The sequence below is a fragment of the Myodes glareolus genome, chromosome 19 (assembly GCF_982192425.1).
Source record: "Myodes glareolus chromosome 19, mMyoGla1.1, whole genome shotgun sequence".
Classification (NCBI taxonomy): Eukaryota; Metazoa; Chordata; class Mammalia; order Rodentia; family Cricetidae; genus Myodes; species Myodes glareolus.
The window spans coordinates 55222911-55237744 of NC_142044.1; the positions used below are offsets into that span (position 1 = coordinate 55222911).

The 14834-nt window shown below is 38.4% G+C and overlaps 1 protein-coding gene and 1 pseudogene across 2 annotated transcripts in view; one reads left to right on the plus strand and one right to left on the minus strand.

Moving 5' to 3' along the window:
• Pdzrn4 (PDZ domain containing ring finger 4) overlaps positions 1-14834 on the plus strand; it is a 362449-nt gene that overhangs the window by 237926 nt on the left and 109689 nt on the right. The gene's annotated exons all lie outside the window — the stretch shown is intronic.
• LOC146891035 (large ribosomal subunit protein eL20 pseudogene) lies at positions 10923-11794 on the minus strand (annotated as a pseudogene).

Genomic DNA, 14834 nt, shown 5'->3' on the forward strand with positions numbered 1-14834 from the left:
TTTGGTTTGTTGATCCTCATTATTCGAGGCATGTTTATTTGTTGGCTACAGTGTTTGGGATATATTTTAAAGGTGGTATTTCTGTATATGCCTGAAACGATATTTCCAGAGCTTTTTGTGATTATCCTGCTTGCTTTCTCTGCCCCATGTTATTTTGATTTATGACACTTGCTACTTGATGGCACAAACAATAGTTCCTTACTTGAAAGATTTTAGCTGTGAGAAGGTTGGGTCTCAAACTTCTGAAGATCCCTTGCAGCTCCTTGCAGTCCCTTATCCATCCCGCACACTTACACTGTGCTTCCCCCAAAGCACCCAAAAAAAAAACCAAACAAACCAGTCTTTCTGAACTGACCATAACTTCTGTTATTGTGAAAACTGTGTATGTGAAGAAATAAAATATTGAAATTAAATGATATGTAGAAATATGGCTAGCTGAAAAACCTTTCTGAAGTTTCTCCAACACAGTCTCTAGTTCCAATTTGTTTCTTCCTGGTAGATTTCTCTGAACTTATAATAAGTAGCATTGTAAAATGTTCGTATAACATGTGTACTCATAAATAACCAACATAGCAAACTGGGGGCACAATCACATGTACAAAGATAAAAGTTTTATTCCAAGTTGTTGGTGACGACATGAAATGAACTGTTTGAATGCCAAGCTTCATAAAGTCTGACTAAGGTGACTGTTCAGATAGGAAACACGGGACCATTTAACAATTGACACATCTATAAGACCTGCTTCTAATTTTTTTTTAAACCTGGCCCAAAGGTCTCAACTTTGTTTTAGTTGTCAAAAGCTGTGCTGAATTCTTCCCTTGACCAGGTGTGTCTTTCAGGAAGGTTACCACCCTGTTGACAGCCCTGAGAAGGAAAGATAACCGAAAACCATGGGCACCGTGTCCTCAGACTACCTGCTAACGATTGCGGCGCCCGTGCCTGCTTGGCAGCCTCCTTCTCCAATTAAGCATCTGTGGACACTGGAAAGCAGCCTCTTAATTGGGAAGCTGCAGATACAAAGCAGGTTACAATTTCGGCCAAGACATTCATCAGTCAGGCTAGGCAAGCTCCCTCCCCTCTTCCTGACTCTCACACTTGGGTTTTCTACCATGCCCCTCCCACCCCCTGCAAAACAAGGAGGCTATTTAGTAAGTGTCTGAATCCAGCAAAGTCATTTTAGCTCCATAAATAACATCCTACCGAACCAGGACCCGTGACGAATTCTGTTCTAATTACACTTATTCTCACCCTTCCCCCAACCTCCCATTAAGATATATTGTCTAGGCCACATGCAGGAGATCTGTTTGCAGCTATCTTTTACATAGAACTGATTGTTTAATTGCAGATTAAAGATTAATGCAAGTATAATGATTCCATGAGGACACTTCAGACAAAAGCATCTTGCATCGGGCTGCCGGCCTCCATTTTTCAATTTGACCATAAATTTGGCTGAGAATTAAATAGTAAGTAGCCGTGATTGCAACTCTGGTCTCTGAAGGCACTCACGGGAATGAAAATAAATGAACAGGCTCTCACACAAAGCATGTTTCATTATGGTCATTAGTGGGCAGATTCTCAGCAGTATTGAAGGTGAAATTGTCTAGGAGAGTTGTTGGCACATCTGTTAGGAAGAGCTCGAAGCATGGTACAAAGGATGGAAGTGGTGTTGGTTGGAAAATGAATGCGATATACTTTGGAAATTTGAGCTCCTTTGTGTATTTCCATTGTTTTAAAGGCATCATGCATCAGTGGTAGGTTAATGATGACACAGACTCACATATAAATGTTTCCTTAGTATGAATTTAAATCGGCATAGTGTTGGATGTGAATATGAGTGCACATGATGATAATCAGACCAACTCAGCATAAAACTGCTGATAAAACTGCCAGGATAAATATAGTGTAGATACACACACACACACACACACACACACACACACACACACACTCCACAAAGGCCTTCTCTATTCATGAAGTCATGACTCTGCACTTGAAATGTTGGCTTTCTTTTGTGTTTTTGAAGTAAGAGACTGCTTTTCCATACTCCTTTGGCCTTGTTGCTATGTTGGCCACCACTTACAAGTGTGAGACTAAATTACTTCATCATTTACTGTTACCAGTGTGCAAAGCAACCTACATAGATAATAAAATGACAAGTTTGGCAGCTCAGATAACTTTTCTTGACCACTGTTTTTATGACCCTAAGCAACATATTTCTCCTAAATGTACTTATAATGTGTTACACTTTTAAATATGTTAATATAAAGCCCTTATATATACACATTAATTTGAATCGTGTTGCAATTTGAGGAGACTTTTAATTCCTTTCAGAAAGCCGTACATTAGCATTGCTATGTGTAAATATGTTTAAAAACAATCTTACACTACTGATAATTTGTGTGAAGCCAAAATAAAATATTGACTAAGACATCAACCACTGACTCACTCATCCTCCAAAGCCGTATGCTCCTCTCACATAGAGGAAGGCAGACTGTGCCAACAGTAAAGACACATTTATAGATTTAAAAATATAAATGTAAATTTTACATGGTCACATTAAATGTGATCCCATAACCAAACGAGTGAAAATGACACAGTATTTCTCATAGTCACCAGGGTCTTCTGGGAAATATTGGATGGAGCTATGGTAGGACTTGAAAAATACTTCATTGAAATCATGTTTCCTCAGGAACTCGCATTGGCTGGCAAAGTATAAGCACTTGTAATTATGTTCCACCTCAGAATTCCATAGATGTTACTCATTCTTAGTTGCTCAAAAATTGAGAAAACAAAGAATAAATTAATCCCTACCTCTACCTCATTTCTCCAAATGAAACCAAATTCATGGAAAGACTAAGTTATGAAAAAAAATCCCAATACTCAATATCATAATTATACATATATTTTGGGTTAAGAAGCAAGGGCTTTAACTGATGGGTACAACTGAGCCAGAGTTAGGGACCACAACAAATAAAGAGGTTGTGATCACACCCTGACTTGGATGTGAGTTTCCCCTAAGCACAGAAGGAAGAGGTGACTTTCTGAGGCAAAAATGGTAAAGATATTTTAGGAAACTTAACCAGATGACAAAATGTCTCTTCTCTTTTGTCTTATAGTCCTATAGATCAATGAGTACAGTGTGACAGTCATGTGATATTAAGTATCCATCCATTTTTTCTTGTTTCTGCTATTCAAATTTCTACTCTGGCTGAAAGAATGCTGATGACTACTCATGTCCACGAGATTGTTTTATGAGAAAGGTTAACCAGCTGCTAACTATGATTACTGAAGCATGGCCAAGGAAAAATGACTTAAATTGAAGCAGCAGGTATCAGAGTTGCATGGGGGTCATATGATGATGATTGGCATTGTCGTCCATCGTAGCTTCTCACCATCCAAGCTCTCTGTCACAGAGAATAAAGCTTCCTTCCTGGGAAGAAGGCAAGACACAAGGAGGCACAATACAAGGAATCAAGGGAATGTTCTCCTAGCTGAGTTTATGAAACAGAGACATGGGCCTGTACCTCAGTCAAATCTTCTTATATTTAAGAATGGGTGGCTCCAAAAGGCATGAAAACTGGGATGACCAATTCATGCACACATTTAAATATTTTCCACCCTTAGAAACTCATCTGAGCCATCATCTGTTTCATCCTTTCTGAGTAACTATTCTATTAAATGTAAGTGGACATCACCGATCTGTGACTATGAAAACAGATAAGAATGAAATAGTGTCAAATATATGAACAAAGACTGTTCTTCCTCTGTGGTTATGCAATTTCTGTATGTCAAGTTTGAATGTTTTGTGCCCATGGGACACTGGTGCAGAATCCTCCTCTCTCAATGCTAAGATTAGAAATTTAAGGGCATGATCTTGAGTATGTTAGCAGTTTCTTTTCTTGCAATAGCCACATTCATTACTAGGCACCTGTTGAGACAGTGGCTTGGCTGTTTTTTGTCTAAATGTCTTTGGCGTCCTTTATTGGTGAGGGTATTTTTTGATCTTGTACCTGTCTTGCTATTGCTCATAAAACTCGGGGGAACTGACTGATACCAGCTCTTGACCAAGCCACCATGTAACTGAGATAGTTACACAGTTAAGTCAAATCAGTTGATATTTGAAATTCTTAGATAAAGGATATGCACAGCCATGTGTGTGTTCATGTTATAGTAAGAATATAATTTTTTGATGAAATAAGAAATCTTGTTGAGATTTCAGTTTCACTGACACTAGCTTAACACCAAAGCATCATATGCTCTGAAGATATCAAGTTGCTCCTGCTTTACAGGGTTTACATTATAGCATGCACTGTGAGAGTATTACATACACACACACACACACACACACACACAAAGTGTACTTTTGTCACTGTAATTCAAAACAAAGAAAGCAGCATTGCCATTTAACTTTTCTGCTGTAGGCCTTAGCTGACAAATGGAGACTTAGACATTTTCCGATAGTCAACGTAGGCAGAGTAAAATAAGAGATGACATGGGGAAAGACTGTCACTCAACTCGATGAGAGCTCCACGCTGATGATGCTGGTGTCCTGTACAATGATGAACACGTAGGGTTTCAGCAGAAGGTGGAATGGAAAAGGTGAGAAGCAGTATTATAAAATATACCTAACCAAAATATAATTGTGATGGTATGTAGGAGGAAGGCTGGCTTGTTTACCTTAGCTTCCTGGCTAGTTTAGCCCCTAATTAGCCACACAGAAACTGTATTAATTGAATCACTACCTGGTCCATTAGTTCTAGTTTCTTTTTGTTTACTTCTTACATCTTAATTAAACCCATTTCTATTAATATGAGTATCGCCACATGGCAGTGGCTTACCGGGTAAAATTCCCAGCATCTGTCTCCTGTAGATCCATGGCATCTCTCTCTGACTCTGCCTTCTTTCTCCCAGCATGCCATTTAGTTTTTCCTGTCTACCTAAGTTCTGCCCTATCAACAGGCCCAAATCAGTTTCTTTATTAACCAAGGAAATCAACACAAAGACAGAAGGACCTCCTTCACCAATGGTAAATTGAAAAGCTCCAGGATTTCAAGCATAAAGTGTAAAAGTTATGGTTTCTGATGCTGTATTTTTTAATGGGATTTCTGTGTCTGTGAATATGTGTCTCTGTATCTGTATGTGTTTCTTCTGCTTTTTCATTGACCCTTTTCCATTTGTTTTTATCCTACTCTGCTTTGTTTTTATTTTATCTTTATTTTATCATTATTTAGGTTTGCATAATAAGAAAGAGATAAAAAGGGTGAGTAGGGAGTTGGGAAGGATATGGGTGGAAATGAGGGGAAGCTAATCAGAACATATTGTATAAAATATATAAAATATATAAAAGTCAAAATACTAACTTTTGATAAGTACTTAATCTAATAGGTAAAATTTCAAAACTATCCCCAGCCCCTCCCTGTACACATGAAGATATATTTGGTATTGAAAACGTATGTTTCAAATCATAAGTCCCCCAAACATATCTCTTCACAATTTCCCAAGGACATCAGTTTTCCCTCAAGCAGTTGTCTGTGGTAACCAAATCATGGTCTCTCTTCCTTCATCAGACATTGGTCATCTCTTCCTTTCTCATCCAACTCTAACCACTTAGTTCAGTGACACTCTCATGGTCACATTTTCCTTCCCAGAGCTGCCAAAGTATTCTTTCTCAGGCAAGAGATAATATACGTGTCTATTCCCAAATCCATCTTGTCTACACACACAAGGCCAATTTACTAGCTTGGCATTCCCACCTCCCTAGTGCTACTTACTCTTCAACATGAAAAATGATTCTGGCAAACTCTTCTCATCACAATGTATCCGCAGTCTTCTTTCCAGCATGCCACAGATCTAGCTATGTTTTCCTGGCTCCAATTATTTTCTATTTGGAAATAGGTTCCTTAAATCTTCCTTCAAAACAAAATCAGATCCAAGGCTTCTGCGGAGTTTTCCATGATCATTAATAACACTGACGGTTCTTTATATTCGAGAGTGATTGTTCGCAATGCCAAGTTAGCAATTGGAAAAGCTATGTTCAATACTTTTCATCTTTTCTGTATGCACACTTTATCTCTACAGCAAAAACCACAGAGCCTCTCCACCCAGACACCATACACATTATGACCACTTACAAATCCAACACCGAATCATTGCTTTACATAGGTTGGACATTTGTGTACAATCAGTATAACAAATAAAAGATATGCTGTTATAATAATATTTTATATAGAAACTTTTAATTTTATCATTTGGCTACAAATAGTACAATAGCCACACAAATGAGATTAAATATGTGTTGTGAACTACATTAAAAACACATCAAAACATTCCAAAAAAGTTGGGCAAGGTGGCAATACTTACATTTCCTGTACTTGGTAGGCTGAGTAAGGTGGATGATGAGTCTCAGATCAGCCAAGGTTGAATAAAATCTGTGTCAAAGTATTCCCTAAAAAAGGCCAGGGATGTAGCTGTTAGTAAAGTCTCATTTAGTGTGCCCAAGGCATAGGTTCTATTCCCCACGCTGTATTAACTGGGTATAGAGGCACATGCTGTAGTCCCAGCACTCTGGAGGTACAGGGCTAACGATCAAAAGCTCAAGGTCATCCTATAAATACAACATATAATGATCAATTCAAAGTCAGCCTAGGATACATGAGATACTGTCTTAAAATTGTGTGTATTAAGACATAATTGTTATTGATTTGAGTCTATGGGTTGGCAAGGTCTGGACTGTGGGGTAGCTTCTTTCCCTCTTAACCTTCTCTTTATTGTCATAAATGGCTCCCATAGCTTCAAGCATATTCTTTCTAAGATATTTATATTTATTACTTTAAATTATTGTTGACCTGTTTTTCTGTGTATGGATATGTGCACACACTTACATATGCTGGCAGAAGGTGCTGTATGCTGGAGCTGGAGATACAGGCCTTGTGTTGGGAATGGAAATTGAACAGTCTTTCCAGTCCCTTCTGTATATTCTAAAATGGGAAATCAAAAACATTTTTCCTTTTCCTTTCTTTTATCAAGATAAAAGATACACGGGTTGTATCACTAAACTGAAAAAAAAATTAGTCATGGTATATGATCTTAATGTGTTCTTGGATTTGGCTTGAAAATGTTTTCTGCATTTATGGTCAATAAGGAAATTGATCTGTAGTTATGTCTCTATCTCACTTTGGTATCAGGGTATAACTAGCCTTATAGGATGTATTTGGCAGTATCTCTTTTTTCCTATTTTGTGGAAAAGTTTGAGCAGAATTGGTTTTGATCTTTCTTTAAAAGTTGGTAGACTTTGTCTAGTCATGAGCAGCTCTTTGCAGAGGGGATTTTTAATTTAATCTTTCTTTCTTGCAGGTCTTTTTCAGTTCTTTACAGCTTCTATATCTATGTTTTGTCATGTAAATTTAGAAATTTATCCAATTCTTCTAGGTTTTCTGGGTTTGGAGAAATGTAAGTTTTTAAGTAGTCCATGATGATCTTCTGTATTTGATTGGATACTATTGTAAGAACTTCATTTTCATCTCTTGTTATTTCTTTAGGTTTTCTCTCTCCTTCTTCTTATGAGTTTAGCTAGGTTTGTTAATCTTCTTAATCTTTTGAAAGAACCAACTCTTTGATTAATTTTTTGTATTTTCTTTTCATCTAACTTCTATTAACATTATGCTTTCTTACCACTCAATACATTGTATTCATCTTCTTGTTTTTCTAAAGCCTTAATGCATCATTAGGTTATTTATTTGAATGTTCACACTGATATTTTAATATAAGCTATCAACTTTCCTTTTAGGACTCAGTAGGTTGTACCACAGAGGATCTGTTAGGTTGTGCTTTCTTACCTATTTGTTTCTAGGAATTCTTTAAACCCCCCAAACCCCATTCCTTCAGTCATCTGTTATTTATTCCGATGTCTATTGCTCCATCTCCAAATATTTGTGTAGTTTCTGGGACAATCCAATCATCAGTGAAGTATGATGAGATTTTAAAAACTATTTTAATTTTGTGTGTGTGTGTGTGTGTGTGTGTGTTAAGACTTGCTTTGTCACTTATTTCAAGCAAACCCTGAGAAGGTTCTGTATATTGCTGAAATGAATGTGTTGGCCCTAGCTTTTGGATATTATATTTTGTAGATATTTTTTAAATCCAATTAATCGATGGTATAATTCATCTCTGTAATGTTTTTGCTGATTATTGATTTAAAACACCTATCTAAAAAGTAGTGAGATGTTGAAGTACCCCAATATAATTGTGTCACAGCCAATGATTTTTATGCCTTTTATTGTTAGTTTATAAAACTGGGAGCACCCATATTTGCTGCATAAATATTTATAATTGTTATACTTTTTCATTTGTTACTTAAATTTATATATAGTGGCCTTCTTTATTTCTTTTGACTAGTTTTTGTAGTTTGTGAGACATAGTAATTGCTACATCTGCTTGTTTACATCTTCTGTTTGCTTGGGATGTTGATTTACATTTTGATTTTGAATGCCTTTGTTGGGCAAAAGCATATTTTGGAGGCAACAGATACTTGAATCTCATTTTTTAACTGGTCACTTTTTTGGGATAATTTATTTATTGATAAGTTTAAGCTATTTTCATATAAGGTTATTATTGAGAGAGACTTGTCAACTCCAATGATTTTGTTAGTTGATGTTTAGGTTATTTGGATTTTATGCATTTCTCTCCTCATCTGTTGTTTGTATTAGAGATCCTTTGGTTTGAGGTGTTGGAGGTCATCAGTTTCTTCCTAACTCTTTCTCATTCATCTGTTTTTCTAATGGAACATATTCCTTACTGTGCTTTCATGAATGATACTGTCATTTTTCTTCCTCCATGCATAGCATTTCTTTATGTATCTTCTTTAATGGTTGCCATATATTATGTTATTTGTCTGGTCATGGCCCCATTTCTTCTTCAATTTTAAGACATTGCTCTGCTAGATATTTAAATTTGTTTTGGTGGGTTTTTATTGTTGTTTGTTTTTTTTTTTTGTTTGGTTTGGCTTTGTTTCTTGTTTTGTTTTGTTTTACTTCCTGGGCTTAAAATGCATCCTACCATGCTTTCTTGTTTTATGGTAACTGAAGAAAGATATGATACTGTTCTGTTGCTGTGTGTGAGCTGTCCCTTATAGCTTTTAGCTTTGTATCATTGCTTTGTATCTTTGACATCTGGACTAGGTATGTTGTAGGGAAATTCTTTGATCATGTCTATTTGGGGTTCTAAATAATGTGTGCTTCTCTATTTTTCTGAATTTGTGGAAATTAGCTACTCTAGTTTCATTAAACTAGATGTCTCTTCATCTATACCATGGAGTCTGAGGTTTGTTCCCTTGACAATATTCCAAACTTCTGGGAAGTATTGACCATGTTCAGTTTCTTTTCTTTATATATGTCTAGAATGTATCGTCTCAACATTCTCCTTAATCCCTGAAGTTTGTTCTTCTGCTCAGCCTCATCTGTTGGTGACACCTTTCTGCTGTGTTTTTTCTTTGATCTATTATTTGTGACATTTCTGTAACTTACATTAGGTACTCTTTCAATCTTTCTTTATCATTTTTAGAATTTTTCTCATGCTTATCACTTTATTCATTTGGTAATTGTGTTGTCTCAGTTGATGGTCTCAGTTCATTAATCTGCCTATTTGAGTCATCAGTTATTTCTTTTTAAAGTTGAACTCTGAATTCTTTCTCAGTGATTTAATTTTCCCTTATTCAAGGGTTGAGAGGATGGAATGTGTTGCGGGAAGTCTTACATTACTTGTGTTTCTTTGTTGTGTTTGCATATTTGTTGAGATGTGTGTGTGTGTGTGTGTGTGTTCTGTTTTAACTTTTTCCTTTTAGCTGTATTATTTCTGTGACTCTCCTTAGAGGATGATTTCACTAGAAAGTACATTCCTTGGTTGTTAGCCTCCACACTTTTCTGTGGATACCCAGGCTTGATTCAGGCACACGCTTTTCCTGACTCGAGTCCACGAGAATGGACGACTGTCCTAAGGGTTTAAATAGACACAGACACAAGAGACCTGCTCACTTACCAAAGAGTAAATGGCCACTTTATTAAACACAAGTCGGGTATTTATACCAGTGGGCAAGAGGGTTCAAAAGGGCATGGCCCCCTCCCATCAGAAGCAGTGGAATAGGATGACAGGTGCCCGGTGCCTCAGGCAGAATCAGCTGGGGGAGCCAGGCGTGGCAGGTGTATAGGGCCCTCAGCTGGAACCTTGTTTACAGGTGGAATCACCATAACAAAAGAGAGCCAAGTTCTTTCTAAGCTATACCCTCAAGCCAGTGCTAGTGCAGAATCTCCAGGGAGCCAGAGGTCAAATGGCCCTGCAAATCGCCAGGAAGAAGGGAAAAAGACCTGTGTACCTACACTTGGTGATACTTTGAGTGGAGGGAGATGACAATAGTGCTATTCACTAATTTACTAACTGTCTGGGTTTATCTTTGCTGTTAGAGACACTTGTCTGCTTCTTGTGTGTCCATTTAGAGTCCGGAGACCTCAATGTTGGGATTTTGGTTAGAGAAAGAGTCGATACATTTAGTGTACATTTAAGTAGCACATTTAAGAATATGTACATTTAAGTAACAAAACAAGGAAGGAGTAGAGAAAGGATTTGAAGTATAATTTTTAAATGAAGTATATGGGTTGGAGTTATTAGAGATGATAGAGAAATGATTATAGAAAAGTAAAAGTAGAGAATAAATTTTTTAAGATATTGAAAAGTATACAAAGGAAAGTCACAAAAGCCTTCTCAAGTGGGGCATATAGCATTTTAAATAGTAATAAATTTGGGGGGAGAAACCTAAACAACTAAAACATTTTATAAAATTTAAAGAGGCAGTAACACAAAATATTTGACATTATGTTCTTTTTCCCCCCTCTTTCTCTCTCTTTGGAGTTTTATTCAGTGGGTCTCTGGGTCTAGAAGGTGTTAGACCTTTTGGCGGCGAAGCGAGGCTTGTGCTGGCACCGCAGTGTGGCAATGGGAACTTGAACATGGAGTTATGGAAGCCGGCCTGCAGGCTGCAGTCTCTTCCACCTTCATGATCTGGATAGAGTGTGCAAAGGCATGGTGCTGGGCACCCATGTCTGTGTAGCACCGTATGACAGCACCAGTAGGGGTCAGGTGGTGGTACTGGCTGTACATGTTGTGTGTTCCACTGAGCGAGTCACAGTGCAGCCAGACACTGAATTTCTTCATACGCAGTGGCGATTTCTCAAACACCTGTCCACAATACCCCCGAACACTTCTTCCTCTTCGGCTGCGACATGAAACACCAGAAGCGGGACTTGGCCACCACAAGGTTGGGTGTGAAGATGTGCATTTGGTACAGTGGTGGCACTTTGGGGTGGGCAAGCAGTGCCCTACCTTGTACTCCCAAAGTGTGCACGAGGCCTTCAAGGCAATGCGTCTTCATTTTCCACTCATTAAAATGAGACAGCTTTCCCCTGGCCTGCGTCTGTCATTTGTAACTCTCCGCATGTGGGGAAATGATGCTTTTCTCTGCAGTTCAGGGATGTGAAACCATTGTCCTCCTCATAGAAGAGACTTTTGTGAACATAGAACATAGAACATACTTTCTTTCTAAGTTTACCCTAATTGTTCCTGAGTAAGTTACAGTCCCACCCTTTGTGAATTAGGACTCAGACTTTCCACAGCAGCACTTTCGGTGATCTGCTTCTGACAGGATGTGAGAGGCCTCCCACCTAAGTACCTTCCTCTGCTGGTCTTGATTCAACAACACAACGCTCCCTGAAGTCAGTCCCTGGAGTGGTGGAGCATGGGGAGTCATTTTCTCTGCCTGGCAGTCTCATGGTTAGGGTCCCTGGTCACACTCTTGTGTTTACCCTCTTCTGGGCAGTCCTTTCTGCACGGAGTTCATTGTCAGAGACGATCAACTCATTGCCTCTTCATGGTTCAGCAACTGTGCCACTTCCGTGGGCAGTTCCCTGGCAGACGCTTTTAAGGGTCATCAGAAGGGTATGTATGGCAGCCACGGCCCTGCTGCTGCATCAATGGTGGTAGCAAAGGCAAGTGCCCGGGTCCATTCATGGGAGACATTTGCTGGAACATAGCGGGGGAAAAAAATCTACTCAGCCAGTAGGTTAGGGAGTCAGAGGGAGCAGCTTGACCCACGGCGCAATAGCCCTGGTGCTTCTCTTTCCCTTGCTTGCTCAGATGCGGCCTATAGTCCGCCATCTTGGCAGAAATGGCTGGCTTCATTATCTTCGCTCCTCAGCTGAGTCTTGAAGTCCAATATTTTTGCCACTGTGAAGAAGTAAAAACGCGTTGGTAAGCTGAGGAGACACCTGGTACGTAGGCATGGCAACGCTGAAGCATAAGCACGCTGACCTCAGGCGGGTGAGGCTATGCACACGGACATGTGGCAGCGGGAGCAGCCAGAGGAGCTGAGTCCAAGATCAGCCCTACTTAATAGGTTCATAATTTCCTTAACTTGCATGTTGCTTTTTAACATTAAAAATAATGTGCATTTTGAGGAATCGGCAAGAAATGGAACTTTTCATGAGAAGTGTAGCTGACGTTTAGACAATCTTCTCTTCTCTTTTGTTTCGTGTTTTGGTTTTTCTTTTAGAGACAGGATTTCTCTTTAGCTTTGGACCCTGTCCTGGTACCAGCTCTGTAGACCATGCTCACCTCGAACTCACAGAGATCCTGCTTCTGCCTTCTGAGACCTGTGCCACCACCACCACCCTGTCATTTAGACAATGTTAATACTTTACATTTTTAATACTTTCCCTTTGTTATGTGCTTGGTTGTAAATATAGCCCACAAGCTAAAGTGTCCACACTTGCACATACATGCACATGCATAAACACATGCAAGCATATTATGGCACTATATTATCATTTCTAAATTTTGTGTGTGTGTGTATGTGCGTGCACGCGCATGAGTGCACACACACACACACACATGTACACACACGCAAGTATGTTATGCACTTACGGAGGTCCGAGAACACTAGGGAGTCTGTTCTCTACTTCTGTCCTTACATGGGGTTCAGAGTTGAACTCAGGTCATCAGTTTTGTGAAACAAACGGCAAATGTTTTTCCCCACTGAGCCATCTCTCACACCCCTTGTCTTCATCTTTTTATTCCCTTTTAAAGGAAAAATATCATTTTTTCAGTAAGCTCACAGACTTCAAAGACAAAATATCCAGAAGAGAAAAAAAGCATATATGTCTCTTCTGAGGGCTTTCTTGGATTCTTATGGCACCTTGGGACTTTTGGAGAGCAGGATATTAAATATTTCTTTTCCTTTTTCAAAGCGGTTGGAGGGAAGGGTGAGTGGCTGGGGTTTCTCCCACCCCTACGTGGAGAATTTCAGATAGCGTGTAGCATTGATGTGTGACATGCCGCTTCTTTCTAAAAGCATAGGAATATTAAAACACTCCTATTATCTGTGCTTAGCCTCGAGCCTCCTTTAATGATCCTCCCAGATCTTGTAAGAACTCAGACTAAATCGAGCCCATGAGTTCAAATAGTAGAAACACCGTGTCAATTAATGGTTCTTGTCAGGACCCATAAATTATGGGACCTAACTGTTAGCCATTTTTATATCCCCTCACGGTACTTGGGCAGCTCATTAAAGCATCTCGCCTTTACGCTGATGTGCTCCTCGAAAGAAAAATCAGCCAATCAGAGGGCTCTCTCAGATGAACTCAGAGTCCAGTCGCACACATTCCATTTCCATGGCGGAACCTTCCTCTCTGACATTTGAACATATGTACTTTTCATCTAAAATTTTTATAAGCATTCTTTGCTGTATCCCAATCTCTAAAGATACACTTTACAAGTAGTTAAATTAAAACATAGGAAAAAATTATCTATAAAATAATAAAATATTATTATTTTATTATATTAATAAATTATCTATAAAATAATAAAATAAAATAAAAATATCTATAAAAAAATCGTGTTTTCTCCTTTGCTCAGCTATCAATGAAGTTAGTTTATTTTACATAAGTGAGTACTGATCAGTATAATTGAGAGAATTCATACATCTTTTCCTACCACCACATAAAATTTAGAATGATAGTTGGGAAGAATGACATATAAATTCATGGGGTAATTAGTAAACCTGGGAAATTTCTCAAATATGAATCCTCCCTTCTCAGAATCACAATCTTCCCACAGTTTGTTTCCAGGAACTAGCTTGATAGTACTAACGACAATACCATTTCTTATTTTAGTATAGTAGTTGGGGTCAAATCCTGCCATCTATGAACAAGCTATTATTTGAGATATGACATTAAAGATCATTTACCCCTATTTCTCATCTACTCTAAAGCATAAAAGACAGAACCTCTGTCACTGAGAAATGAATACATGCAAGGAACATATTAAACATTTTATACTAAGTGTGTGCGACATAAGTTTTGACTAGACTTGTTTTATATATTTCTGCCTCATATAATAAAATTCAGACTGATCAAGGAATATGAAGGCCAAACAGTTCATAACAGATATGGTGAGAGGTCTGTCTGCATTGTCATGGCTTGGCACAAGACTGTGTGCCCTACTCATCTGGAGATGACAAGACCTTAGCTTAGAAACTGACTGTCCCAGTGGATTAAATCTGGTATGGAAATGACAGCCCAGGAAATTCCCAGTATGCCATTTGCCATGACTCATAAAATGTGTTACTATTCTTACTATCACCTGTGTGGCTACAAAATGTCATTTACATCCAGACCTTTCCCACCTCATTAAAAATATGTGAAAAGAGGAAATAGAAAAATCTCCTCACTGAAAGCAGAACTGAGCCAGTGCTTATAAGCTTAAGAAACCACTATAAATAGTCATAGAATCAG